The sequence below is a fragment of the Oncorhynchus kisutch genome, unplaced genomic scaffold (genome assembly GCF_002021735.2).
Source record: "Oncorhynchus kisutch isolate 150728-3 unplaced genomic scaffold, Okis_V2 Okis09a-Okis19a_hom, whole genome shotgun sequence".
Classification (NCBI taxonomy): domain Eukaryota; kingdom Metazoa; phylum Chordata; class Actinopteri; order Salmoniformes; family Salmonidae; genus Oncorhynchus; species Oncorhynchus kisutch.
This window is the reverse complement of record NW_022261985.1, coordinates 7,142,360-7,150,563: the sequence shown is the minus strand read 5'-3', so window position 1 is coordinate 7,150,563 and position 8,204 is coordinate 7,142,360. Positions and strand designations below refer to the sequence as shown.

General features: G+C 41.1%; 1 long non-coding RNA gene across 1 annotated transcript; it reads left to right on the top strand.

The window, feature by feature from the left end:
* Positions 1-1,134: 1,134 nt before the first annotated feature.
* LOC116360567 (uncharacterized) lies at positions 1,135-5,715 on the top strand. Its single transcript, XR_004207020.1, has 5 exons — positions 1,135-1,666; positions 1,768-1,851; positions 2,548-2,648; positions 2,891-2,947; positions 4,506-5,715. It is a non-coding gene; the product is annotated as an uncharacterized LOC116360567 (long non-coding RNA).
* The last annotated feature ends 2,489 nt before the right edge of the window (positions 5,716-8,204 follow it).

The window sequence follows — 8,204 nt, the reverse complement described above, 5'->3', positions numbered from 1 at the left end:
TTCACATCATCTCTGAACCTTTATACATTTTACAGACCCGTATGTTTTACATTGTTTATCTTGTTATTAGTCCCACCCTTCAGCTCCATCCAACCCCTCCCATCGATCTCTTTTTCAACTGTGCTGTGATGTGATGCTTCACAAAAGTACTGAACCTTTCTATTCTCATAGCTTCTACAGATTGTAAATTAAAAATAAACATTTCTGGTAAAATAATTATATTATTGATTGATTGACTATGGCTTTTCAAATCACCCAGTATTGCTATCTGCAGCGTTAGCTGCAATTCTTCAGCCATTCCTGGACCTGTGACCAAAAACGAGCTACATATGGACAATACCAAAATAAATGATCTAATGACTCTGCCTCCTCACAGCAAAAATCTGCAGAGCTGGGAAGACTGTATCCCCATATATATAACATCCGATTGGTTGCAAGAATTTTGTATAGTAATTTAAATAGAAAAATTCAAAGTTTTGAATCCGCGGTTGTTTTGCGTATCAATTCATAAACCATGTGTCATGGAATGGGTACATCGAAAATCTATTCCCAACTATTTTGCCATTTATATGGCACAGCTGTCAGTTTTTGGTCCTTCAATTACATTGGTGAATGTTTTTATTTATCACACTTTTCTTTAACCATTTATGTTCTTTAATACAGGGCCGACATACAAGTTCCTTACTTTTTCCCCTTCTACTTGCCTCTTCCATTTTTGTGGTAATGCTGCAATTAATTGGTTGTAATTTTGGGTAGAGCAGACATTTCCATATGTCTGTGTTAGCTGCATGTGTGACACAACTCCACCAGTCCTATTTATGATATCATTCACTGAAATTATACCTTTTTTAAATATTTATTCTTTTAATCAATTAGTATTGTATTATTTGTTCTGTCTTTTCAGGTGGATTAAACTGAAATTACAACCAACTTTCTAAAACTTGTTTAAAAAAGAACGATATTTTGGAGATTATTTCCTTTTCAAACAACCGAAAGTGAGCAGGTGTAATCTGAATAAAGGGGAAAAGGCCCTTCTTGAACATAGGATGAGACATTCCTACCAATTTACTAGAGAACCAGTTTGGATTTAAGTATAACTTTTGTATGACTGATGCCTTTAGTGAGGGTTGAGTTTACGAATGTACGGTTTATTAACCCAACTCCCCACAGGCTACTGTTTGGCCGCAGCCCACGACAAAATAAATGAAGGATACCCTATAAACCACCCGCGACCTTCTCTTGTGAAAGCCAGACATAAGAGAGAGAACAATGTTTAAACCTGGTCTAAACTTCCAATGCTCTCTGCCCAACCCCCCTCCACGCCTCTCCACCAACCACCAGGAAGCCCGGCATCAGAACGTTCCAGGATTGGCAGATAGCAGGTAGATTGGCATGTCGAACCCCGCGAACACTGGGTACTGGTAAGTACAACACAACCAACTAATAGACTAACACATAACACACAGCTGTCTGTGTGGGTCGCTACAATATTGAATCATTTCTGCCCACCGAATTCATATTCGTTATACACTATAAAAAATATAAGACCGGCATATTAAATATTGCAAAAGAAAATCTAATGATTTTTACTAAAAATAATAGGTTTCTGCTTTTGAACACATTTTAGATTATAATCCTTAATTTATGTGTTGAAAAAGAATCCAAGGTAATATGCTGCTAAATTTGAACGAATATTTCTAAGTAACAACCAAAAACTTAAAAATATGATGTTGAAATGATCATTATTGTGTTGGACTGACATGCCAGATCTAGTTATGAACGTCAGTTGTGCTTGGAACATTTCAACAGACGTCGTCTTGATCTTTCTCATCTGGAAAGGCCATGTGGCAGGTAACGAACAAACTATCACTTGGAATGTAGTTTGTATTTCTTTACACATTTTCAACGAAATGGCAAAAATATTCATTAAATAATATTCTTCAAGTACGAAAAGCCTTTAGCTAGTTATATTGCCAGAGTAAGTTATATATTTTCACGTTGATAAGCTAGCTAGTTCACTTCCATGATGTCTGTATAGTTAGCTAGTGGTGGGCATGCTACTAGCTAGTTCACTTCCATGATGTCTATAGTTAACTAGTGGTGGTCATGCTACTAGCTAGTAAGTTAGCAGTGCATTTACTTGCCTCGGTGCTGTTTATAAGTTTTGTCATTTTTGAACCGAAATAGCTATGTAACATATAAGCTACCTAGCTTACCAAAAAATGCATCGTCAGCAACATTACAGTAGAGCTGAACACATGTGCCCCTGCAAGGTAATGTTTGCCTGCTAGGCAAGCTAACTTAAACTCACCCCATTCCGTACAAACTTGCGCAACCGCGACATTCAAACGAGGTTAGAAAGAAAACTAAGTCAAAATCGGGGGTGTGAACTAGGTTTCTATTCAGGCTTTGATCGACATGGTAATGGCTCTATAGTATTGGAGAAAAGTTGAAAAAACTGACCCTCTGTTACATCTTGATCTATCATGTCATAACGTACAGCAGGCATAAATAAACTATTTCTGTTTTACAATCTCTCTCCACCAGGTGTATCACTTCTATCATCAAGAAATGGACAGTGACAGATGGCTAACTACACCTAGCTATCTAACTACACCTGTCCTGGCAGAAACCTTCTTGTTGTTCAGGTATTCACAACATGTTCAAGGCAGCACTGCCAACGTTGACCTTGTGCAGTAGTTATCTAGTCAATATCTAACAGCCAAACTAGCTAAATGAAATCATTGGTCTGGCTAGTAAGATAGATAACAAGCAGCTCTTCCAAGTCAGCGTGGATTTCTGTTTTCTAGCTCTCTATCTAAAGCTGAAGTCCTTTGAGTGTTATTTTCCTGACATTGTCATAGGTTTTAATACAACTTCTCTTCTTTAGGTGTTCAGACGTTCCTGAGTACTGGACAGACCATATTTTCCAGAATACATTGACAAGGTATGTCAATATATTCAAATGTCTGTATTTTCATTGTAACTCACATCAGGGCTTGTGGGGCCCCATGATTTCCGCAATGTTGAAAACTCAAGACGGAATCCAGAAATTGAAACAGAATACAGGTTCCCCTCGGACAGGATACAGGTTCCCCTCGGACAGGATACAGGTTCCCCTCGGACAGGATACACAGGATATTATTTTATTTTTTACAGTAACCCAACATTAGTGTGAATAATAGGTATTAGATATATATATAATATTTAGCCTTTATTTAACCAGGTAGGCTAGTTGAGAACAAGTTCTCATTTTTCAACTGCGACCTGGCCAAGATAAAGCAAAGCAGTTCGACACATACAACAACACAGTTACACATGGAATAAACACACAGTCAATATTACAGTAGAAAAGGAAAACAAAGTCTATATACAGTGAGTGCAAATGAGGTAAGATAAGGAAGATAAGGCAGTAAATAGGCCATGGTGGCGAAGTAATTACAATATAGCAATTAAACACTGGAATGGTAGATGTGCAGAAGATGAATGTGCAAGTAGAGATACTGGGGTGCAAAGGAGCAAGATAAATACAGTATGGGGAGGAGGTCATTGGATGGGCTGTTTACAGATGGGCTATGTACAGGTGCAGTGATCTGTGAGCTGCTCTGACAGCTGGTGTTTAAAGCTAGTGAGGGAGATATGAGTCTCCAGCTTCAGTGATTTTTGCAGTTCATTCCAGTCATTGGCAGCAGAGAACTGGAATGAAAGGCGGCCAAAGGATGAATTGGCTTTGGGGGTGACCAGTGAGAGATACCTGTTGGAGCGCGTGCTACGGGTGGGTGCTGCTATGGTGACCAGTGAGCTGAGATAAGGTGGGGCTTGACCTAGCAGAGACTTGTAGATGACCTGGAGCCAGTGGGTTTGGAGACGAGAGTGAAGCAAGTGCCAGCCAACGAGAGCGTACAGGTCGCAGTGGTGAATAGTATATGGGGCTTTGGTGACAAAACGGATGGCACTGTGATAGACCGCATCCAATTTGCTGAGTAGAGGGTTGGAGGCTATTTTATAAATGACATCGCCAAAATCGAGGACCGGTTGGTCAGTTTTACGAGGGTATGTTTGGCAGCATGAGTGAAGGATGCTTTGTTGCGAAATAGGAAGCCGATTCTAGATTTAATTTTGTATTGGAGATGCTTAATGTGAGTCTGGAAGGAGAGTTTACAGTCTAACCAGACACCTAGGTATTTGTAGTTATCCACATATTCTAAGTCAGAGCCGTCCAGAGTAGTGATGCTGGACGGGTATTTTATATACTGTATTTTTAAATCAACCAAATGGATTGAACACGTTAACCCAGTGTTCCTAGGCCGTCATTGAAAATCAGAATTTGTTCTTAACTGACTTGCCTAGTTAAATGAAGGATAAACAACAACAACAAATCATAGTTTTCACAGTTATTTAATGTGATGGGAGGACCAAGAAGAAGAAAGATTAGCACTTCTCCTTGTGTAATAACATGTTTTCATTATACCACTGGCTGTAACTGTGTTAACGATTGATTTCAGGAAAACGCCAAGGAGTGTGGAGATGCATCACAGATCTACCTGTCTGTTTCTCTCTTCCTCACCTGTCTCACTGCCTCCTTCACCTGTCTCAAGACCTCCACGCTGGTTTTCCGATGACAGACAGACAGCTACCTAGCCTAAACCCCGCCTCCCCTCTGAATCGGTATCTCCCTGGAATGTTCCAGAATGCCTGAATTTAGCATGCCTGCTGCTGTTTGCGTTGTCTTTATCAATCAATATGACTATATGATTTAAGTTATGATATTGATCATTTTGGCTGATGGACTGAGAGGAATAAGCTGTTGACTGACTCCATGCTTGATGACTTTACAATCACAGAGAGATGTTGACTGACTCCATGTTTGATGACTTTACAATCACAGAGAGATGTTGACTGACTCCATGCTTGATGACTTTACAATCACAGAGAGATGTTGACTGACTCCATGCTTGATGACTTTACAATCACAGAGAGATGTTGACTGACTCCATGTTTGATGACTTTACAATCACAGAGAGATGTTGACTGACTCCATGCTTGATGACTTTACAATCACAGAGAGATGTTGACTGACTCCATGCTTGATGACTTTACAATCACAGAGAGATGTTGACTGACTCCATGTTTGATGACTTTACAATCACAGAGAGATGTTGACTGACTCCATGCTTGATGACTTTACAATCACAGAGAGATGTTGACTGACTCCATGCTTGATGACTTTACAATCACAGAGAGATGTTGACTGACTCCATGTTGGATGACTTTACAATCACAGAGAGCTGTTGACTGACTCCATGCTTGATGACTTTACAATCACAGAGAGATGTTGACTGACTCCATGCTTGATGACTTTACAATCACAGAGAGATGTTGACTGACTCCATGTTTGATGACTTTACAATCACAGAGAGATGTTGACTTCAGATGTTTGATGTCTTTCAACCACCAAAGTTGTGCTTCTTTGGACAACCGTTCTAAAACCATGAAAGGGCTTTTTGGCTTCTTCTTCTTCTTCAGTGTCTGATAAGAGAACATTATAGTGTTTCTATGCAAAAGGAAACATACTTTATTTGACTGTGGAAAGATCCAGTATCGTCAATACGATTCCAAAGGACTTGACTTTGCAATAAGACCATGGAAGACTCTTCAGTCTGTGGATGATGTGTTTTACAAATGGTTTTGATAAAATAATACTCTGGATTCATGCATGTGTTGTCTGTTTACCTTAAGCCATGAAATGGAGGATGAACCTTGGATAAGGCAGAGGCATCTTTGAACAGTGATACAATTCAGATAGTAGAATCAGTGACCCCTGCTGGTTGGAATATGACATTGCAGGATGGTGATGAATCAACTGGAGGCTGGCTGGCTGCTGAAGGATGGATGAACACAATGGACTCACTTCCACATTGTTCTGTTCATAACTCATCAGTCTTTGGTCTACGCACCACAAACACATCAAGTATCTACTATTAAATGTGGGCTGGGTTTTCACTGTTGGAAATGGATGGACTGTTTCAGGAAAAACCTTCAAGTCACGTATCATAAATGCAATCTAAGACTTACTAAACCAGTTGACTTAGTTGTCTTACTGCAAAACAAGAACCATTACTGACCACCTACTTCTGTGTTGGACTACTAGGTGAAACAACCATTCTGTTAGAAGGAACAACGTTGCAATGTGATGGACTACTAGGTGAAACAACCATTCTGTTAGAAGGAACAACGTTGCAATGTGATGGACTACTAGGTGGAACAACCATTCTGTTAGAAGGAACAACGTTACAATGTGATGGACTACTAGGTGGAACAACCATTCTGTTAGAAGGAACAACGTTGCAATGTGATGGACTACTAGGTGAAACAACCATTCTGTTAGAAGGAACAACGTTGCAATGTGATGGACTACTAGGTGGAACAACCATTCTGTTAGAAGGAACAACGTTACAATGTGATGGACTACTAGGTGGAACAACCATTCTGTTAGAAGGAACACGTTGCAATGTGATGGACTACTAGGTGAAACAACCATTCTGTTAGAAGGAACAACGTTACAATGTGATGGACTACTAGGTGGGAACAACCATTCTGTTAGAAGGAACAACGTTACAATGTGATGGACTACTAGGTGGAACAACCATTCTGTTAGAAGGAACAACGTTACAATGTGATGGACTACTAGGTGGAACAACCATTCTGTTAGAAGGAACAACGTTGCAATGTGATGGACTACTAGGTGGAACAACCATTCTGTTAGAAGGAACAACGTTACAATGTGATGGACTACTAGGTGGAACAACCATTCTGTTAGAAGGAACAACGTTGCAATGTGATGGACTACTAGGTGGAACAACCATTCTGTTAGAAGGAACAACGTTACAATGTGATGGACTACTAGGTGGAACAACCATTCTGTTAGAAGGAACAACGACTTTTATGATGGTTTATAGTTTTCAGCTACATTCATGCATTCAATGAGTATAAAATGCATCATTGAGAATAATAGGATGGGATACTACTAGTATTGCTGCTGGACATTAAACACTACTGTCAGATGTTACTGTCTAGTGATTTCTAACTGGTGTTTGTTATCAGTCTGTCCTTTTCACTTTGACAGTGATGCTCTAATGATGTCATGTCATCATGTGGTAACTGTCCTCATGATGCAGTATTGTTGATAAAAGATGCTGTTGCCTGTGTGTATGTATGGCATGTGATGTCCTGTGTGTCTGGCTTGTGTCCCACATGGTACCCTTTAACCCTATGTAGTGCACTACTTTTGACCAGGGCCCATAGGGAATAGGGAACCATTTGGAACATAGCCTGAGAGTCTAGAAGGCAATATGATTCACACAGCACAGTTTGATTGACATGTAGGATAATCTGCAATGGATCATAATAATACAATGAATAACTTCCCCTTTATTTTAAAGTTGTTCTCAGTTTTGATGGTTGAATTTGATCCATGTAATTTATCCTGTCAGTTATGACATGTTTTATCCTGGATCATCGTCTAATTAACATATTCATCAGTGTCTGTACTCAAAACTCACTCAAAACACTCAAAGATGGTATTTTCTTCAGTGGTTTGTTTATTTCTGTAATGCTTCAGGGAAAAGTAAAGGTGGAACGATGTACACTGAGAGTCAGGAAGCAAGGGAAGACATTTAATAAATAAACACGACACACGAACAGCCCACCAAGATGACATAGATACAGAGGGAAGTGAGGGGAGGCAGGGTGCAGCGGTACTCTAGGGGGAGTACTGGGGAGGGGAGGCAGGTGCACCGGTACTTAGGGGAGTAGTGGGGAGGGGAGGCAGGGTGCACGGTACTCTAGGGGGAGTAGTGGGGAGGGAGGCAGGGTGACCGGTACTCTAGGGGGAGTAGTGGGGAGGGGAGGCAGGGTGCAGCGGTACTCTAGGGGGAGTAGTGGGGAGGGGAGGCAGGGTGCAGCGGGTACTTAGGGGGAGTAGTGGGGGAGGGGAGGGCAGGGTGCACCGGGTACTACTAGGGGGAGTAGTGGGAGGAGGAGCAGGGTGCACCGGTACTCTAGGGGGAGTAGTGGGGAGGGGAGGCAGGGTGCACCGGTACTCTAGGGGGAGTAGTGGGGAGGGGAGGCAGGGTGCACCGGTACTCTAGGGGGAGTAGTGGGGAAGGGAGGCAGGGAGAAGGGGTCCTCTTGGGGAGAAGAGG